The 10,259-nt window shown below is 39.3% G+C and overlaps 1 non-coding gene and 1 pseudogene across 1 annotated transcript; one reads left to right on the top strand and one right to left on the bottom strand.

The window, feature by feature from the left end:
- Positions 1 to 1,537: 1,537 nt before the first annotated feature.
- Positions 1,538 to 1,642, top strand: LOC115072503. The gene has a single exon (XR_003851559.1). It is a non-coding gene; the product is annotated as a U6 spliceosomal RNA (small nuclear RNA).
- Positions 1,643 to 8,399: 6,757 nt separating this feature from the next.
- LOC103744291 lies at positions 8,400 to 9,653 on the bottom strand (annotated as a pseudogene).
- Positions 9,654 to 10,259: the final 606 nt, after the last annotated feature.

The raw sequence follows: 10,259 nt of genomic DNA, 5'->3' as shown, positions 1-10,259 counted from the left end.
AAAATCTATAATTATCTCAAAGTTTAAAAATTAAACACTGGGGTCTGGAGAGTTGGCTCAGCTGTTAAGCACTTACTGCTTTTGCAGAGGACCTGGGTTTGATTCCCAGCACCCACATGGAAGCCATGGACTGTCCTTAACTCCAGTTCCAGGGGAATCTGAAGCCCTCTTCTGACCTCTGTGGCATTTCATGACATGGATGCATTCACAGACATGCAAACAATACACTCATACACATAAAAATAATAAAATTTTTTTAATTAAAAGCTATTAAATAGTATGTTGAATAGTTATTTTGTAGGACTTATAGCTATAATTATTGTTTTATATAATTTGTTATTTTGTTGAATCATTTCTCCTAGCATCTATAAAATCTATAGGTAAGACACATTGTTTTATTCTTGAGTGATCTATTTGTTACTTTTATTTTGTTATTGCTGCTGTTGCTGTTAGTGTTTGTTTGTTTGCTTGTTTGTTTGTTTGAGGATCTCATGTATCTCAGGCTGACACCCAACTGGCTATGTAGCTGAGGATAACCTGACAGATGTGGGAGGTTCACCTCCTGTCTCTGTGCACTCCAAATGCTTGAATTATGTAGGAATGGTTCTTATAAAATAGAATGTGAACTAATGAATTTTAATTTACCTTGCAACCAAACCAAAACAGAACAAAACTGCAAATAAACTCACTGAACCATGTGTTCTTATCACCTGGCATCTGACCTTTATCCCTTAAAATGTTAATTTGCCGCTCTAAAAGGCAGTGCAACTTCATTGAAAAAAAATGAAGATTAAGAAGAATGCATGACACTGTGTGTATGAGATTTTTGAGGCCTAGAGTTGAAAGGGCAACCTTGTGTGAAAAGCATGTATCCAAGCTTGTAATTCCCTAACTAAATCTGGAGAAAGGGTTTTAAATAAAATTATGGGTGAAGTCTAGCTCAAGAGAACAGTTCTGGGAGATATCTTGAGTATGAAGGCCCGAGCTCTGATCTGAAGTAAATTCAGAGTAAGTTCTGACCTGAAGTGAACTCAGACCTGGACCGGGAAAGAGGCCTCAGTTCCCTGAGACATGAATGTTCTTTTGCAGTTATTCCTATCATGAGACTGACAGTTCCTTGAACCCTATTAAACGTACATAAGTAAGCTTGTATAATAAGGCTGTGTAACTAATAAAGTTATATGTAAAGAACAGAATGTTTAATAGGCATGGAAGGACAGGTACGATTCCAAAAAGGGCTGAGCCCTGGGAACACAAAGGTACTGCAAATATTATAAACGTACTGTAAACATCATGATGAGGTAATTTGGCTTGAGAAGAACGTTTTCTCTTCCTCTTGTTGTACTATAAATAAGGTTGCTTCTTAGAATAAAGCATGCACTGGTTCACACGCCTCTGCATCCCCTGCATCCCGATTTCTTCTGTACTTATACCTTGGGGCCCCCAAGCCCATCAGGCTTGAATTGTGGTCACTGACCCCTGACACTTGAGGAACAGGTACTTTCCCAGTTTAGGCCCATTCTTAAAAACTATTCAAGTGCTGGCTTCAGCAGCACATATATTAAAATTGGAACAATACAGAGATGATTAGCATGGCCCATGTGGAAGATGACTCACAATTTGTGACATATTCCATATTTTAAAAATACGAAGACTTAAAGATAAAAGACTCTTTATTCCGGTATAAATATAGTTGACATGAAAATGCTGCAGAATTATGTATATGCATCCATAAGTCTGGTTTATATAGTTCTTGGGATGAAACCTAGGACTTCATAGTCTCATTTAAGGGGTGAAACTATTGGTAGGTTGACCAGGGTCCAGTGGATAGACTCACAGTGAAGCACATTTGGGAATGCAAGTTTGCTTCTATAGGCAGGTGATGATAGATAGATAGATAGATAGATAGATAGATAGATAGACAGATAGCTAGATCGTATAGATGATGATGGTAGATGATAGATGATAGATATAGATAGATAGATATAGATAATAGATGGATGATAGATATAGATGATAGATAAATAGATGATATAGATGATGATGCTATGTATGTGTGCATGTTTAGATCACTACTTAGACTTGCTGGTGGACTCAGGTTATTTTGCAGTGATTCATTATCAGATGCCTACATGATACATAAATGGATGACTGATGATATAGATGATAGAGAGATGGTAGATAGATAGATAGATAGATAGATAGATAAATTGTGCCTACAATATTAAATTCTGTTTTGAGAGATCTGAAAATCTGCTTTTGTGAATAATACACTTTTTTTTTTTTTGTCATTCTGAGACAGGATCTCCCTGTAGCTCCAGCTGTCTTGGAACTCACTATGTAGACCAGGTTGGCCTGGCCTCACTGAGACCCACCTGCCTCTGCCTCCCAAGTGCTGGGATAAAAGGTGTGTGCCACTATGCTGGGCCAACAAAATGCTATTTTAAATCTCCATCACCAGTGTGGTTCTGTATTCATCAAGATATTATTTTTTATTTTGCCATTCAAATAAATGTGTAGTGTTATCTCATTGAGGTTTTATTTTCAGCCCATTCAAAATAAAAATACAATAAAGAAAATCATGTTAATTTTACGTATTTAACTGCATAAGTTGCTAATTTTATCCATCCCATTAGAAAGTAAGTCATCTCAATGTCAATTGCTTTGGAATGAATTCTTCTGTATGAAAAAAAAATAAAAAAATAATGATTAAAAAACAATAATTAGTAGATGTGAAAAACATTGCCATTGAAATCTACCTGATGACTTTATATTCATGCCCAGATGCCTAGAAGCTCAGAAAGTAACCAACTGTGACTAGTAATAATCAGATATTTAGAGATTAGAAATGCATGTGCAAACATCCAATGTCAATTGCATTGAAAAAGAATTTTTCTATATGAAACTGTGTATTTTAATAATGAAATGGAGATCTTTTTAAAGGTTAAAACATCATTTAATTTATGTCTTATAGGGTTTATACTGAGTACAATATTGTATAACTGTAATAATTCAACTGTAAACCTAAAAATTTACAGCCAAATTTGAAAGAGATGCATCCTACCTCAGGAAAACGTTATTGAATATGTCAATTGTGTTGTAATGATATGCTTCTTCTAAGTATGTTGTTATTAAATAAATCATTTTTAAAAATTAAAAAAAAGTTATAAATGTTGAGGAAGAGGCAAGATACATAAGTAATAGCATTCAAAACTTATTAACAAGTCTAGAAAAAGGTGAAACAATTATTGCTATTTTAAAAACAGTTGAATTAAAGCATAGGAATTGAGAAAATCAGTTCAGAGGGTTGATAAATGTAGGAGCCAAAGCTTAAATGTCAACATCTCTGTGCACACTCTTAGCTGTGTCTAATAATTGGCATCTCAGGACCCAATATACTGTACCAATGGTGTCACCAAGAATTTAAAGATGAATAAAAATACCCCAAATACATGGACTTGAGAAGCTCAAAAGTGTTATGAGATGCTTCAGCAAACTGATGGTCAGAACCCAACAGAAAGAGTGGGCTTCAGGAATGTAATGCTGCAGCTTGAGACATAAGATTTTTAAGAATCAAATTTAAAATGGGACAAATTAAACATTATAGCATATGAGAGACTGGTTAAGCACAGAAACCTCTGAAAAACATTGCCTTCTTGGGTACAAAAATACTGTATGGTAGCTCTCAAAAGTTGACAATGGGAAAGACAGAGTTCAGAAAGGCTACACTGAAGAGTGAAGGAATTAGACACTTTGGAATGGAAGAAGACAAAACAGTTGAATTATGGTGGAAATGAGAGTCTAAATACTGAAGATATGGTTTATAATTATGCTGGTTTGACATTAGCAATGGTGTTTAAGCTGAGAATTTTCTAGTAATACCATCACTCAACATCATGTCAGACATCTGAGATCCATCCTCGTCCTCTATCTAGGTCCTGTCACTGACTATATCCTGTGACACTTTTTTTTTTTGTAAAATTTCAGTTATGACCCTCTTGACATAAATCTACTGTCAATGTTTCTGCTTTGAGCTTCTTTCCTAATTTGACAATTTCACTTTATTTTTATCTTCTCCTTACTTTATGTATTCAAGTACTCTTTGTAATATTAAAATTTCATCTTGAGAGGGCTAGAGAGATGTCTCAGCATTGACTGCTCTTGTAGAGGACCCAGGTTCAATTCCCAGCACCCACATGGCAGCTAGCAACCATCTCTAATTCCATTTGCAGGGGATTCAGATTTGACACCTTCTTCTGACCTCTGTAGGCATTGCACAGCATGGGTACACTGACATACATGCAGGCAATATACTCATACAAACAATAAAAACAATAAATAAAATATTTTAAATTTCATCTTGATACTTCCAAAATTAGAACTATTTCATGACTCTCATTGTTTAGTGAATGGAGTAATTACAGAACTTTTTAGTAAAGAGGTACTTTTCAATAACTCTTATTTTTCTGGTCTGGTTTTTAGCTATCACTTTCCCCCAAGAGCATATTATTGTGTACGTTATCTGACCTTCATAGACTATTTGCTCTTTACCATGGCAGAGACTATGTCCAAAGCGCACTTTTATGTTTTTTTCCTGTAAATTTCACAGCTTCAGCAGCTTAGTAAGCTATTTACCATACTGAGACATTTTTAAGCCACATTATATCTATGACTTAATAAAGAAACAGCTTGACTCATAGTATCTATTTTAATGCCAAGAAAGGACCTGACCTTCTGAAAACATGTTCCTTCATATTTTTCTTGGAGGTGTGTTCTTGAAGAAGGGCTTTGCTCATTTGTTTTTTGAAGCAGTATATCCTGCATGAAACTGGGAAGTAAAACTCTGACCCTTATGAGAGGTTTTTGTCCTTTTCCCCCCCCCCCCCCCCCCGTAGACAGGCGTTATAAATTTCTCTCATTGCTTTCAATAAGATAAGTTCAGATTTTGCAGTGTTTTGATCTGTGAAAATCTGCACACACATTTATACACCATCTTAGGTGGCAGGAAAGAAAGATCCTGAAGTATTAAATTCATATGCCCAGGTCACAAGAGGAGCACATGGCTAAGTGAACTTGTTTATATCACAAGTTTTTTGGTTGCGAGGTTATGGAAAAGTTATTTACGTCTATATTGCAGAAGTCACTGCCTCACTATGCCCTATGCCAGGCCAGTTGTCCTCCATGCAGTTTCTGCTTCCTCAACCTAGAATACACTTTCCTCCCCCTAGTCTGCCTTCTGAATATCTACTAACCCTTTTGGACTCGATTCATTCATTATTACCTCCTCTAATAATATTTCTACTGCCATTCAGAATGTTAGTATTGAACTCCTGTTCAAGATTAGCCTTAGACATCACAATTATAAAATCCCCAATGCTTTACTAAAATCTCAAATCACTTATCCACAGCAAATTTTTTGCTTTGTGGAGAAATAATTATCTAGTATTTACTGTTCTTGAATCCAAAATCTTTAATGACTAAAGAGCGAAGCGCACATGCAATACCTACCACTGCTTTATTCTATCATTGAAGATAAAGTGATCTTCTCACATATGTGTAGTTGCTGAGAGAACTAGGCTAAAGGTATGCTGTGTTACATGAATGGATGTGTTAATATTTTATATGTTGGATCTAGGCTTAAATTCTGTGTTTTGTCTTCAGTTATTGTGTCAACTCATCTGAAACTTCAAAATACTATGCCTCTTTCCTTTGCAGTATGATTTCTAATTTATATTTTCAACTAATCTGAAAGGCAAGCCAATGTCTTCATGGTTCACATCTTATGCAAAACCAGTACAGACAACAAATACATGTGTCTGGTTTCAGAAGTGAGTATGAGAATTACTAGCTGTACTTGACAGTGCATACTAAGATTCAGGTGCCCAGCATACTCCACCTAGGTTTACCTTCAGCCCAGATTTTTACGTGCTGCCAAAGTTCAGCACTATTTCTTTCCACTGAAATTTTCTGTGCTGTACTAGTATTGGGAAGGCTTGTTCAGGTTAGTAGCTGACAGTAAAACATGCAGCAATGGTAAACAAAAACGCATTGTCTACATACAGCATAAGTTACTGGGTTGCTTGTTTTGAATCACACTATCATCTCTTCAGTCTGTTCCCATTGTGAGCATTTCTCCACCTCTATTAAGTTCCATTTCAGCTCATACCTGATACTTCTTCCCACATCCCACTCAAGTACATGCTTCTGTTTTAAAAACACTGTTCTAAAATGGGTGTGGGGGCAAGCTTTTAATCCCAACACTCAGGAAGCAGATGCAGGCATATGTCTGTGAGTTTGAGGCCAGCTTGGTCTACCTAGAGAGTTCCAGCCCAGCTGGGGCTACCAGGAGGCTCTGTTTCAAAAACATCAAATAATAATAATAACAATAATAATAATAATAATAAATCAAAAAACTGTTTTATATCATGGGCAATTAATTCATGAATCATTTATTCAGTGCACTAATAAAATGAAACTGGCTTCATAAACTAAAAATAAAGTAACAGTTACAGAAGTGGAAACTAGTAAATACAATTAATTAAATTTCCTCTAGTTTTCAGTTTGATTATTGTTCTAGCTTGCCTTCAATTGCTGTGACAACTTGGGGAGGAAAGGATATTTTTGATTTCCAAGCAGAGTCCATCATCATGGGAAGTCAAGGCAGGAACTCAGGGCAGGGACCTGGAGAATAGACCATGGAGGATAGCTACTTACTGGCTTGCTCCTCTGGCCTGTAATCAACCTGTTTTCTTATACAATCCAGGACCACCTGTCCAGGGGTGGCAACACGGAGTGAACTGGACCCTCCCACATGACTCAACAATCAAGAAAATGTCCCACAGACATGGCTACAGGCCAGTTCAATGGAGGAAATTCCCCAACAGGCTCCTTCAACCCAGGTATGTCAAGTTGGCAACTAAACCTATCAAACACAATTATATAAATATTTAATTTCACTGAAATTCCAGGAGCATTTCCAAAAATAACCCATCAAAACTGGACACATAATAAAATTATGAATTAGGTATCCTTTTATAAAATATAATTTAGTAAATAGTATAAATTAAAATGACTTTATTCAGTCAATCATTCAGCTAATTATGTTAGTATTTCCATTAATTTGGAGTATTCACAACATCAAAATAATTCTGAAGAACAGAAAGGAACTTATTTTTGGTGTACTTCTGATTTGTTCTATAACAAAATTAAAACTAGAATCAATGAAGCATTGAGCTTATTGGGTAGCAGCTTGTCCTTTCTTTTCATAATCTTTCTAAATTGGGTGGGGTGGCAGGCACTGACCTTCAGTCCCAGCACTCAGGAGGTACAGGCAGGCAAATCTCAATGAGTCGGAGGTTGCCTGGTCTACATAGTGAGTTCCAGGCCACCTGTGCCTATAGGGAGACCCTGTCTCAGAAAGGCCAAATAATAGTAATAATAATAATAAATAATAATCTTTCTACATTTTATTATTTCAAACCCTGTGAACAATCTCATAAAACATCTGAATAAAGAAAAGATGGAAGTGTTCAAGACTTAAGGACCTGGGCTTGGGGCAGGGCATGAAGGGCCTTGACTCCTCAGAAGGCAGCCCTAAGGCCCATATTTAAAATAATGGAGCCTGGGCAGGGGGCCTCAGGGTACAACCCTTAGGCATGTTGGTAGTTGTGTTGGAACCCAGTTCCTTGCAGGGCAGGGCAGGGAGCTGCCTGAAAAAGGATGGGTGTAAACACAAAGAAACACTCAAGGCACTGAATCACTAGAAAGGAGAATCGATTGGGTGTTGGTGAGGAACTGACAGTTTTAAATAGGTTTTCTCTAAAAAGGTTTCCTAGGTTTGCAGTCTTTTTTATTATCCCCTTTACTCTCCTCTCCCTTCCCTTTCTCTCCCCCTTCCTCCTCCCCCTCCTCTTTAAAAAGCTACTAGTAGGAGCGGGTTGACTGTGGTCTTCAGGAATGGCCCATCTCTCATACTTCTTGTGCTATTTTTTCCTTTGGATCTCTAAGAGGCAAGGGGAAGGGAGAAGAGGCTCCCTATAAACATTTGGACTTAGGCTGGGTGGTCAGGTTGGTGTTGCACAAAGCCAGAGGACCAGGCTGGAAAAATGGGGAAGTGGGTACCCCTCCAGACACAGGACTTTGGAGACTCTGCGTGTTTTCCCCCCTGCAGAGCAAAACAACAGTCAGAAAACCAAAATGGGTGCCCAGGCAGCAGTGCTGTGGCCACTCCTGGCAACTCGAACAAGGGCAGGCTTCAGAGAGGGCTGTGGCAACCCCTTGCTGAAAGCAGAGAGAGGAGAGAGAGGAGAAGCAACTGAGCACTAAGGGGATAGACAGGAAGACGTGGTCTTCTTGCTTTATCTCCCTGAGGGGTAGTAAGGAGCCGAGTTCGAACAGTGCTAGGGGCCCTCCCCTAAAAAGAGGCCACAGTTCCTCAAGCTGTTCTGGATAATGACATCACTGACAGCATCATACACTAACTGCACATTTTGGTGTGAATGCAGATGAGGAGCATGTATATCTCCTTGGTGTCTTTATTTCATTTATTATTTTTAATTTCATGTGTATGAGTGTATCATCTGCATGTATGTAAATGCACCCCATGTTGTACAAAGCCAGAAGAGGTCAGAACAGGGCATTGGATCTCCTGGACTGGAGTTGCACATGGTTGTCAGCCACCATGTAAGTACTAGGAATGGAACCTGGGTCCTCTACAAGAGCAGCCAGTGCGTTAAGCCCTAAGCCCCTGACCCTTCTCTCCAGCCCCACTTTTCTTGGTGTCTGCTATTTTCAGGTCCTCAGACTTGCTCTTGATGTAGCTGGCTGCCTCATCATACTCGTTGGTCCAGGTGTACTTGGGGAAGCAGATGGTCAGTGGGGTCTGCATGATCTTCTCAAACGAGTCCTTCTTGTTCAGGAACCATTTGGTGAACCATTTGTTGCGGATGCTGTTCAGCAGCTTCCTGCTCTAGTGCCTGCGATTCATCTCGTCCTCACTCAGCACCAAGTCATAGGCGCTCAAGGCTACACTGAAGATGATGGCTCTGACACCTTCGAAGCAAAGGATCCACTTCCACTTCAGACCTCTGACCACCCACAACAAACATCTTGAAATGTATTTTCCTTAAAGGTGAAATGTGTTTCCAAGATGCTCCTAGTTTTAACAGTGGTCCACAACACATACTGCAGAGGAGGGATGTAGTCACTCTGTGTAACGCACTCCAATTCATTCAGGTAATAGGTACCCTAAGCACCCAGTATTTTGGCTATTGGCCAAAGCAGACTGGCACCCCATGGTCAGTCAAGAGCCTCCAGAGGATGCTGAAAGGGTCCTCGGTGAATATATCCTGCTCCTCAGCAGTACAAGACAGTGCCAAAAGCTGCCTGGCATTATCTCCATGCTGAGGGTCTGCAAAATCAATCTGCAGATTGCCCATGGCCTAGACGATGGCCAGGATGGACTGGATGGTGTTGCTGTAGACAACCGTGCCATACTGCATTTCTGAGTATCTTCATTTGTTGAGCATGGCACCTAACAGGAACAAGCAACTTTAACTCCAGAGCTCCCCTCTTGCCTTCCTCCAGGAGGTTCTTGTGATCCTGCTAGAACGCTGGGCTGCAGCCTTGTCCTCTGAGCTCAGGGTGCAATCCATCCTGCAGTCCACTAGCCAGGCCTTGCCCCTACAAGACCCATGACTGCCTCAGCCCAGGACCGAACCCACTCAGTTCCAACCACCTGGGGCCCTGTGCCGGCAGCTCTCCAGTCGACAGTTCTGAGCCACTGCCTTGTCTGTTTCTTTCCTACACCTTGTGTGTGTGTGTGTGTGGGGGGCACAGGGATAAGGCTTGATTTGGGTTTTCTTGTCTGTTTTGTTTGTTTTAAATTTAAATTTAATTTACATTCCAAAAAATTAAAACTCAAAATAGACAAAGATTGCTTGGGCTTCCTTTTCCATGCTGCCCGATTATGTCCCGGAATTCCTGGATGTTTGTTGTGCTACATTACCTTGAAGAGCACTTTTACAGAGCTGTATTGTGAAATGTTGAACTTCCTGTCAGAAAGCAATCAGGATGCAGTTACTGTTGTGACACTAGGTGGCATTCCTGTGTAATCAGAGGAGGAAAATGCTCAGGCAGGAGCTGCTCCTTTCTCTTCAGACCTGTCATAAAGTAAAAAATGAATGGATCACAGCTGGTGACAGATAAAAATAGACTTTCACCAAGAAGATTATGAGTAAGCCAGCTTTGTATCTTCTTAT

This window comes from Nannospalax galili, unplaced genomic scaffold, assembly GCF_000622305.1.
Source record: "Nannospalax galili isolate Female #2095 unplaced genomic scaffold, S.galili_v1.0 scaffold600, whole genome shotgun sequence".
In the NCBI taxonomy this organism is placed as follows: Eukaryota; Metazoa; Chordata; class Mammalia; order Rodentia; family Spalacidae; genus Nannospalax; species Nannospalax galili.
The sequence above is the reverse complement of the archived record's forward strand: the minus strand, read 5'-3'. Positions and strand labels throughout refer to the sequence as shown.